This window comes from Gavialis gangeticus, unplaced genomic scaffold (assembly GCF_001723915.1).
Source record: "Gavialis gangeticus isolate Ggan-Ray unplaced genomic scaffold, GavGan_comp1, whole genome shotgun sequence".
NCBI lineage: Eukaryota > Metazoa > Chordata > Crocodylia > Gavialidae > Gavialis > Gavialis gangeticus.
In genome coordinates, this window is record NW_017729014.1 from 100362 (window position 1) to 110109 (window position 9748).

The following is a 9748-nucleotide window of genomic DNA, read 5'->3' on the forward strand; positions in this document are numbered from 1 at the left end:
CAGCCTGGATAGGTAGCTATTACCCCCCACCCCCTCTTCAACCAAGGACTTGGACTCTGCTTCTCTTCCCTACCTGGACCCCAACCCTTCCACTGAGTCTCTTTCTCCTGCTGCCATTGTGAGTGCTTGTGTGTGAACCAATAACTTCATGGGGCTGTGTAGTGTGTTGTCTGTTTAATAAAACTGTTATTTGGACCCCTAAGTTGGGTTTGCTTTACTACAGTTCTGGCCCTGCTCCAGTCTCTGCTCTTCTAACTTCTGGCTCATCCCCACTGCCTTTTGCCTCTGTCTCCTGGCTGTTTCCTCCTTGCCACAGGGCTTTTTTTCCCTTGCTTCCACCCTGACACCAGGTGACCCTGAGTAACCCCAGGGCCACTTGATCTTAAGTAAACCCAAGCCTCTGTTCCTCAGCCAGCTTCTCTCTAGTCCACTGGTTCTAATCCTGGTTCTGGCAACTTTCACTTCCTACACTTTAACTCTCTGTCTCACCTTAACCTTCCCCCAAGTATCCCAGATACTCCACGCACACACATACATACCGTACCATCTAAGATAGGAACTTACTTGTGTGTATGTGTAGGTGAATGCTATGTATGTGAACTGATATATGTCACCATGTGCATGATATATGAATTAGTGATCTGTGTATGTGTACTATGGGTATGGACGATTAATTTTTCTCTAACTTTTGGGGTGTATAGTGTATGTGCTTGAATTGGTGATAGGTGTGCATGTGCCTAGGCTGGTTTGGATGTGTATGTGCCTGAGTTGGTAGTGTGTGCGTGTGTATGTATGTATCCAATTGATTTGTGTTTGTATATGTGCAATTGTGTCGCACCCTCCTGTCTAACAGCGCAATATTGAGATCCTGAGAGTTGGCCTGACCCCACAGGGCAACACAAGGACGAGACACTTGAGAGGGTTGAGGATGCCAATGTATGTGGTCGCCTGGCGGAAAAAATCCACCAACTCCGGGTCCCTCACAGAGGCGTACACGGTCAGAACGTTCAGGACCAGCCCCTGCACCTGGACCTGGAGATGCAGCAGGTGGCCTGGCACTATCTGAACCCCCCATTCCACTAAGACCCTGGACCCCTTGGGACAGGGGTGGGGGTAAGTGTGAGGGTGGGGCTCCTTCACAAGATGATGGGGTAGAGCTGGAGCCCTGGGGGGTCTGTGCAGAGTCCCCAACAAGATTGGCCTGTTGATTAGGGGACCCCACCACGACCCCTTCTGGTGCAGGTCTATGGGGCAGGCTGGAGGTGAGGTTTTTCTGGGAGGGGGAGGAAAGAGACCTGCCAGGCACCAGGGTGGCTTCGGCGTCTGCCTTGAGGTCATGGAAAAAGGGACCTCCTCCCTCAGGATTCACCGGGGTAAGTCCCAGGGCCTCTGTATCTCCCAGATCAGAGGAAGGAGGCTCCGCTGCCCGGCCTTCATTTGGGTAGGCCTCAGCCTCGATGTCCGTGGCCTCAGGGTGTATGCCCTGGTCAGCAGAATGAGGGACTTGTTCCATGGGCTCCTGTTTGGGACCATCTAGCAGCCCTGAAACCTCCTCCACAGGGATCTCCTATTTGATCTTTCCTGGGGGTGGGGTGCCAGGCACAGATGGGGAGGCCTGAGGCTGGGCCGCTCCTTCCCTCCATGTGGTGGTCTTGGGAGGGGGAGAGGAGTCCTCCATGTCAGAGAGCTCCAGCTATGCCCAGGCCCTTCTCTTGCCTTTGTGCCTAGAGGTGACCTGCATCCACTCAGTCATGGGGTGGTCCTCAGGTGGACAGGCTCCAGTAGAAGGTGAGGGTTGAGGAGGTGAGGCAGCTACAATGGGGGCACGACTAGGGGCAGGGTGGCCCTGCTCCCTCTCTCCCCTTGGTTGCTGCTGTCCCTCCCCAGGAGACTGCCAAAATTGGTTCCTTGAGCTCAAGGTGGGGGCTCGTAGTTGTGGCTGGGGTGCCAGAGGGGCCCGAGAGGGGAGGGCTGCTGGTGGTAGGGGGACCCCTCTTGCCAGTGGGACTTGCGGATGTCCTCCCTGCCTAGCCCAAGGGGCACTCACAATGCAGGTGTCCCAGGGCAAGACACTGGAGGAACCACCGGTCCCCCAGTATATAGAAAATCCTTACCAGGGCACCCTGATAAGGAACTGTCAGGCATCCCTCAGCCTCCAGCCACACTCCCGCTGCCAGCTGGATCATAACCTGGTGACGGAAAGAGCGCACCTGGCGGAGGCCAGGGTCTTGGCACCCCAGCAAGAGGGCCAACCACCAGGGAGATAACTCTCCCCAGGGTTTGGAGCTGGGGGAACAGGGCCCAATTGGGGATATAGGAAGGGACGGAGCTTTGGACCACCCTGGTCCCCAGCTCTTCTAGAGGCTTGAGGGGGACGTACTCATCCTCTGCCATGAGCCCCCTCTCCACCGCCTTGTGTGTGGTGGCCTCTGAAGCAAGGAAAAAGACCCCCTTGAAAGCAGGAGGCCACCACAACCTTGGGAGCCCTCACTACCTGAGTCATAGCCTGCACCCAGGTCTCAAAGTACAGGTTCTCCTGCTTGGGCAGTTGGCACTTTACCCTGTGCCTGCAGGTGACTGACAGAAAAGGGGCCCCTGCTGCCTAAGCTGGAAGAGCAGGCTGTGGAGGGTCCAGACCCGCTGGCTTCGGGTCTCCCCACAGATGGCTGTGCATAGCTGTGGTTCCCCCCCTGGGGGGCCGCATTGATGGGGCCGGGGCTAGGGCCAGGGCCAGGCTGAGTGGGTGTGCTGGCTGGTGTAGCACACCTGGTACCTTCAAGTGCTGGTGGTCTAGGCTTGGGGGCAGGGCCCTTGCCCTTCCCACCCCAACCTGTGGAGAAGGCTGAAGAGGAGCCTTTCCCACTGCCCTTGCCCTTGGTCCCTGATGATGAGAGAGGGGGTTTGGGAACCCCTCTGGGGAGGGGCGGGGGCTGGCCAGGGGAGACCCCCTGGTCCTGTGGCTCCCTACCGGAGTCCCATCTGCCCCTGCGGTAGAGGTTGCAGGTTTCTCCACCCCTGGAGGAGGTTGGTTGGACTCTGCTTCTGCAGGGGTATGCATCCCTGGGATCCGCCCCCATAGTGGGGGCTGCAGGAAGCTCTGTGGGGGCATCTGCCCCACCATTGTTTCATGTAAGGCCAGGGAAGACAATAAGGAAAAACAAAATATCCATTGGGGCTGGTGAATCTAATAGGGACAGGCTGGGGTTGTGGGAGAGAAGGCAGTAGGGAGGAAGGGGGCTGAAGCTTCACTGAGCTACAGCCCCACAGGAAAAAAAATGGGAGAGCTATGCTTTGAAATTGTGGGGGAGGGGGAAAACACACAAGGGCTGGGGAAATGAGCTGGCTTACTCAGCCACACAACAAACACCAGGGCAGAGGGAGTGGACCACAGGACTTACCACACAAGGGAAAGAACACACAGGGAAGGCTGCTAAGGGAGATGTAAAAGATGACTGGAGCGGTGGAGGGGCTTTGTTGAAGATCAGTCCAGGAGTCCCTCAGGCCTCCAGCCAGACACTCAGCAGCAGAGCAGTAGGTAGGAAGACAAAGCAGGATCAGATGCAATGAGGTAGCTGTGGGGAAGGGCAAGAGCAGTCAGCCAATTAGGGAGTAATCCAGTGCAGGTGTGGTGTCAGGTGATGCAAGGCAGTGCAGCAGGGAATCTCTCTCTCTCCTGAGAGGGGGCAGCAGTAGTAGCAACAGCAGCAGTGGTGGTAGGCGCCGTCCAGTTCAGCCACTCAGGGTGTGCTCCTGGTGAACGTGGAGGTGAAGGTGGGGGGTGGCCTGCCAAGGCAGCTAGGGCAGGAAAGGCACCTTTAGGCTCTGGCAGCAATGGTGGGGGAGGGGCCCACATGCAGTGCAGGCTTCCTCCCCAAGCTGACCCCCAACCACAGCTTGGTTGTGGGCTGGGCAGCAGGCTGGAAGAGGGGTGCAGAAGCTGGGGTGTGGTGGGCTCCACCCCGAGCAGGGACAGCAGTGTGCAGCAGAGGACCCCCACCATAGCGGGTGGGGGCAGCAGCAGCAGCAGCAGCAGCCCAAGGCAGGAAGGGATGCGGCCAACTTACTCCCAAAAGCTCTGAGACCAAGCTAGCAGTAGCCAGAGGTAGAAAAGGGCCTGGCCATCTTCTCCCCAAAAGGTCCTTAGACCAAGCTAACAGCAACACCCTGGGACAGGAAGAGGTGTGGTCAACTTCCTACCAGAGGCTCCTCCTCTAAAAGCTCCTGAGAGCAAGTAGTTCTGAGCTACTTGACAGGCCAGCTTTTTATACTGATGGGACCAGGGCCAGGACAGGGCAGCTTTTTATACTGATGGGGACAGCACTGGTGCTGGCCCTGGGCTCTAGCTCCCCCTGGCTGCAGATCCAAGAGGAGCCAGGCAGGGTTATTTTGCCCCAAGTGGCACAATTTGCCCATCACCAATTTGCATGTCCAGGCACGTGCACTGAGGCAAAAAGCCACAGCTCAATTTTGCACAGCTTCTATTTGAGCTGCTGCAAGCGTATGTGTTTGCATGTGTGGATGTGTCCTGTATGAAGAAGCTTATCTGCACTTTGACATGACAACTTCTCTCCTCAAAAAGCAGGTTCCCAGGAAAGCAGGGAACATTCAGCCCCACTCCTCTCTGCTCCCTACCTCCATACATCTAAGAAACCTAGGATCCAAGCTCTGAATTACTGTGGCATATGCCTGTCCTTAAAATCAAAACTAGGTCTGCTTGGAATGATGATTATAATCAGTATTTATCTCTTTACTTGGGATGGATTCATTTGACTGCCTGATCAAGAGTTAAAACAGAAGGGTTGTGTGAAACAGCACCATTTCATTTTGAAATTTGGAAGGGACACGGTTTCATTTCACTGTTTCGAAGCAGTGTTCCATTTCATTTCATTAAAACTGTTTTGCTGTTTCGCCCATAGGCTATAATAGGGAATCATGAAAATGCTTGTAACTTTCTCATTTCATGTCTGATTTGGATGAAAATTGCACAGATGGTAGCCCGTTCTGAGGGCATGAAGCCTGTCAAGTTTCAAGGAGATAGGTGCAGGGAGTTTTGTGAAACTCCACCTCAAACTGTTCAAAGCAAAACTAGTATCACTTGCCAACAGCGGCAGCATACTGTCATCCCTCACGCAGATCAGGGGGCATAGTCCAGAGGACTGCGACACAGCCCCACAGCTCTCCCAGGGGGTGCAGGCCCCTGGAACCACATGCGGGATGACAGCAGGCTGCCACTGCTGGCTAGTGCCAGCACCAGCACTGGGTTCTTCCCAGCACTCGGCACAGGCTGTGCTGGGCAGAACTGAGTGCTGACGCTGGCCCCAGCCAGCAGCAGCAGCATGCTGTCATCTACATGCTCCGCACCTGGGGAATGCTGAGCTTTAAAAACAAAACAAAAGCCCTAGACTCAGCGGCTCTGGCAACGGCGACTGGGGCCTCTGGGGGCTCATGGCAGAGCCCCTCTGTGCAGCACAGGAGGCAGTGGGGATCACCCACCTCCCCACCAAGCACCCGCATAGCAGCTTCCCCATGACACAGATGCAGCACGGCTCAGCAAGGCACCACACACTGTTTGGGAGCTGGGGTGGCTCCGTGCGTCAGCCGGAGCTTCCAGTTTGATTCCCCAGCTCTCTGATCATTCCCCCAGTTCTCCACAGGGGGACATTGCCCCCAGATCTATGTGGGGGTTTTCAGCAGGCTGCTGCTGCCGGCTGTGGAAATAGCTCAGAGCGACCGCCATCCCCAGACGGAAGTGGCAGCCTGCTGTCATTCTGCATCATCTGGGGGCTGTGCCCCACCCCCGGGAATAGCTGAGGGAAGCAATCAGAGAGCTGGGGGAAATATCAGGGAGCGGAAGAAATGTTCAGATCCCTGAACATTCCCCCAGTTCCTGGTTTGATTTCCCAGCTCTCTGCTCATTCCCCCAGCTCTTCCCAGGGAGTGGAGGCCCCCAGTTCTGCATGCTGGGTTTCAGCAGCCTGCAGTGGCAGTCTACTGGAACCTGGCACACAGATGCCCCTGGCCCCTATATGCTGGGCCCCATTCTGATTCAGGATCTGGCACATGCACAGAGGTGCTGTTGTAACTGCACTGGCTGGTAACAGACACCACACTCAGAGCCTTGGTGGTCAAAGTCAGGTCTGTCAGTGGAGCTCTGACCACAACTGCTATTGTCTGCTCTTTTACAGTCTCCCCTGGCTCAGCTGACAATGCAGCCTTGGAAATTACTGGTGGCAAGATACATGCATCTAATGGTTAAAGAAAAAAAAATCTCAAGTCCCAAAATTAGTTCCCATGTCTCTTAATTCATCCAGTTTTCTTTGTTCACAAAAATGACATTTTCCCCTTACACTCATTATGCAAACTCTTTAAATAAACAAATTATATTTTCAAAATAAATGAAAAAGTATAGGATACCTCAAACCACCGCTTGTTAAATGGCAGCATAATCAAGATGAACAGCTTAAGTTTTTCAAGTTTAATTTTTCAGCAAAAAAACCCCAAAACAGCACAAAGCCAGCTGTTTACATCAGCTCTAAGTAAGGTCTCTAAACACAGCCGAAAAAGGGAAGCTACTTGTGTTGTTAGTGTGTAAATCAGCAGGTTTCAAAGGACAGAAATACTGGAAAATACAGCAGTAGCATAACAAGCAGATATGTTGTTCTGTTTCCACTATGGATGCCTGTTAACTTCCTATTACCTTCCAATGCCTGGACTTCACTCTGACTTTGCTGGGCTTGCTTGAAGAGGAAGAGGAAGAGGAAGAGGATACGTTTGCACAGGATGTACACTTTTTTTTAAATGCTGGAATACTGCAGCTCTCTAGATATCTCTAATATAAGCATGTCACAATTACATGACCAGCTCTTGATGAGCTCTCACAAATTGTACAGTTACAATTGTTTTCTTTTGAAGGAAAATGTATAACACTATCTGTGGGATAGAAGAGAGTTCTGTTTTCAATTTTAAAAGAAAGAAAAATCTTGAGTTTTTGCAAAATTCTCAGACTACAGAAGAGAAGTGTAAGAATCTGTGCTTGCTCAACTGTAAATTGGCAGCTTAGATTTCTTACCTTCAGTCCCACCAAGCCAAAACAACCTGAAGATCAGGAAAGATATAGTTCAGTATCATTTTTTATTTCATTGTTGGAACAATATTGCATTCAATAAGAGAAAAATCTGAATTTGCATGCAGACCCTTTGCATTTTTGATAGGTATTTCCTGTGTATTCATAGTATCATTAATAAGATGGAATATCTTAAGATGGGAAAACAATGTTATATATGATTACACCAGTCCCTTGGTCCTATTTACATAAGTTAACTTATAGACACACTTCAAATGCAAAGTCACTGTAAGGACATAGAGACCAATTTTTGGCACAATTAAATTAACAGAAGCCACACTTCACATCTCAAAACAGGGCTCATTTCCAACCACCTTCCTACAATTAAACGTCTAGGTACTCAATTCAGATACAAGCTGTACTTTTCCTTAGTTACAGTTACCCTCCCCTACTTAACAGTAAACAAACTGGACTAAAAAAATGAAAAAAAAAATCTGTCAGTTGATGATACCTGATGATACTGTCCATACACAATTAATCTGCTGATACGATGGAACTGGCTTGGTGTTGACTGATGTTATTTCTTAGTGCCTGAAGAATATAGAAAGTGGTGTGCTGCTTGCTTAGAAAAGAAGACATTTTCAAAAACATCTTTCAAAGCTGCCCCCCGCATGGGGTGTGTGGCCTGCAATACTATAACCTTCAGTGCTGCAATACTACATCACTACTTCTATGTTCACATTCCAATGCAACATTTTTCAGAAACATTATTTAAATATTGTTTAAAAGCAAAAAAGACTCTAAAACTTAAGATGCAACCTCCACCTCACTCATTGTGTCCTCTCTCTCTTGCATTTACTAACAGCCACTGCCATCATTAGGTTTAAGGGGGTGGGAAGTAAGTAAAACTAACAGACAGGCAAATAGAAATACCCTTCACACCCTGAATCAAACCCCAATACCAAATTTCTCTGCATAAATTAGGTTTATAAATTGGCATTTCAGATGCTGCAAACTGCAAAGTAGCTTTACCTACTTTCTTCTGCTTTCACCTCAACTTACAAATCAAAACATCCCACCTCTAAACCACAAGAGGCTATGGCTCCTCACAAAACTAAAGCTAAAAGTATTTTACTAGCTTATAAGTTGGCACACTGAGCCAATAATCGAAGTGTGCCAACATTTCCTATGCAATCTGCTCTGGCCAATGCTATCTTGCTGTCTGTACGGTGTGTGATAACACATTCTACTGCACTATTAAAAGAGATCTGAAGAGTGAAACCATCAGAGTCAGCAAAGAACATGTCATGACTGTAAGCTGTTGGGGAGTTCCCACTTAAATATGGGAATCAGCCTTCTATAAACTCACCTCCCAGCAGTTCAGCACCAGGGACCCGGTCTTTTCTATTTTGCCATTTGCTCCAGAACTCAATACACAACTGCTGCCCCAAATTCTTTATTTGATTGATGTTGGCACAGACCTGCTACAGAGTCATCCTGGGATATGGTAACGTGCAAACAGTCAGATGGAGGAAACATGAGTAAATGCAAGCAACCACCACAAGAACATACTCAGGAAGCTCTATCCGATTTACTCCAAGGTATGTCAGGAGAAGGTTTGTCATCATAAATTTGGTACTTCCTAACTTTTACCAATCTGATTCCCCATGATGAATTGAAATAATTTTCTTGCAGAGGTGCAAGTCTTCAGAGATGGGAGGTAAAACCAAGCTAAGGATTTTCTGAGAAAAGTACTCTTTCCCCCCACACTACAGAGGATGTATATTTGCAACCAGATATTGATAGGGATAGCAGGTGCATAATTTGTGCACAATTATCTTGTGCTATTTTTCTTTCTTAAGTGTCATTCTGCTCAGAGGTTTCCCTCCTCCCCCACCCCATCCTGTCAAACCCAATAGTTCTGAGAGAAGTCACATCACTGCAGAGGTTTTCAAATTGCTGTGAAGTACCTTTATATTAACTATCTCCTTACTTCAGTCAGGTCAATAATTACTACTGCAATTTTAAGATTCTTGTATGTTGGATGAATCCCAAGTATATTTAATTCAAACACTTGAGACCTACATAGCTGTACTTTCTCACTTCAGTATAATTCACTATGTGTAGTGTCTGTATGCCATGAAACGTTCCAGTGTAATTATTGCATTTCCACTTGTATCTGGGTAATATCAGTTACATACTTACTGGTTTTCATATTTCTTCTACACAATTTCCATTGGAGTCACTGGAAGATGCTATGCTGATATAGTGTTCATAAGATCCACTGCTACCAAGACTTCCATAACCACTAGAGCCATTGCTGTGGACTGGCTGTGAGGCAGAATTGTTTCTTTCTACAACTATGGCAAAAAAGAAGGAATGGACAAGACAGTTGGCAACACAACAGTTCAAAAGACTCAGCAGAGATTAGAGAAATTGGATTATTCCCTAAGGCTGCAAGCTGGGGAACCTTTACCCACATAGGAAGCATTCCATGCCAAACCCAAGTCTCATTAAGGACAGTTTTAGTCTCCAACATATAACTTAACCAAAATATTGTACAAGTAATTTAGTTGGGCTTCTGGACTACTTGACTAGAAAAACAAACAGAGATCAGAAGTGCTGATACTGCTTATTTCAGTTACTTGTTCTGAGATAAGAAATCCTGCATGCCTTGGGTTATCC

The 9748-nt window shown here is 49.3% G+C and overlaps 2 long non-coding RNA genes across 2 annotated transcripts in view; both read right to left on the minus strand.

The window, feature by feature from the left end:
• Positions 1-7686, minus strand: part of LOC109293582 — a 16451-nt gene extending 8765 nt beyond the window's left edge. Inside the window, exons 1-2 of the long non-coding RNA XR_002096335.1 lie at positions 7575-7686; positions 6698-6827 (exon numbers count right to left, since the gene is read on the minus strand). This is a non-coding gene — a long non-coding RNA (uncharacterized LOC109293582). The remainder of the gene's footprint in view (positions 1-6697; positions 6828-7574) is intronic.
• A 747-nt stretch (positions 7687-8433) lies between these two features.
• LOC109293583 overlaps positions 8434-9748 on the minus strand; it is an 8809-nt gene continuing 7494 nt past the window's right edge. Inside the window, exons 3-4 of the long non-coding RNA XR_002096336.1 lie at positions 9269-9394; positions 8434-8560 (exon numbers count right to left, since the gene is read on the minus strand). This is a non-coding gene — a long non-coding RNA (uncharacterized LOC109293583). The remainder of the gene's footprint in view (positions 8561-9268; positions 9395-9748) is intronic.